Below are 1,089 nucleotides of genomic sequence, written 5' to 3'. Positions count from 1 at the left end.
ATACGGTGACCACACATGACATTCTACGAAGAAGTACAAAGCTGTGAAAGACGCGGGGGAGAAAGTTGGCTGTGACGAATCCCGCGCGCTTAGGAATATGTAATTCAGTGTAAAGGTCCGTATGTTTAGCCAAGGCGGTTGAGAGAGGAGAGGATTGAGTTGAAGAGAGCCAGAAAAGGCTAGGGCATCGAAAGAAGCGCAGTTGGGTAATAGGAGATGCGGAATCGATATGGTGCTCTAATTTGGTCCAGTTGACTTTGCGATAGGTATGCAGATGATCCGGTATGTGTGTGTGAGAGAGAGACCGAGGCTCACCTGATAATTGCGCACAGGAAATCGCAACCTTGTTATCAAGAGGGACTAACCTCTTCTCAAAGTACAGAAAAAGGGGGAAGGGGCAACCCATTCTCTCACCGTCAGATCCCTAGATTGGGGGCAATCGGGTGCTGGTCAGACTGCTTGGTCTAAGGGTGGTCTCGGTCGCCCGCGGCTTGGAAAAGTCTAGACCTCAAAAACCCCAGGCAGGTTTTCTAGCCTGGGGTGTGAAATAACGCTTTCCCGACTAATGGCTTTGGTGGGCAGGTTTGAGAACCTCGGTTTCGGTCACGGGGATCTATTTGCATGAATTTAGATTGGTCAGGTTGGGCAGCGCTGAAGGTTCGGATGAGGAGGCTCGGGACTTAAAAAGTGCATAAAATCTAGAATGTTGAGATGAGAAGCAGTTCCAGAATTCGTAAACAAATGCATGACATGCACAAATAGAAGAATTGAGTGTATTATTTATGTATGTATTCAATCTGATGCAATCTAGTCCGCCCAATTGCGCCAGCGGTAGGTACTGTAGCACAACGTAAAAATTCCATCCCGTACCATGCTATGCTGTGCTATTGTTGCTATTGCTACACACAAAAAGGCAGAAAAACAACAAACAAATACGCAAGCCCATTCTGTTACCCGGCCCGTCCATCAGATCCAAATTGTAGTTCTATCACCAGCTATGTATCGTACAATCCGCAATCCACACTGTCACCATCACCATCACCACCTCGCGAAGCAGCTTAGCCTGAGCCAGTGAGTGTGATATATAGA

The sequence above is a fragment of the Drepanopeziza brunnea genome (genome assembly GCF_022702325.1).
Source record: "Drepanopeziza brunnea f. sp. 'multigermtubi' strain 214-2 chromosome Unknown ctg5, whole genome shotgun sequence".
NCBI classification, from domain to species: Eukaryota; Fungi; Ascomycota; class Leotiomycetes; order Helotiales; family Drepanopezizaceae; genus Drepanopeziza; species Drepanopeziza brunnea.
Note: the sequence above shows the minus strand (reverse complement) of the source record.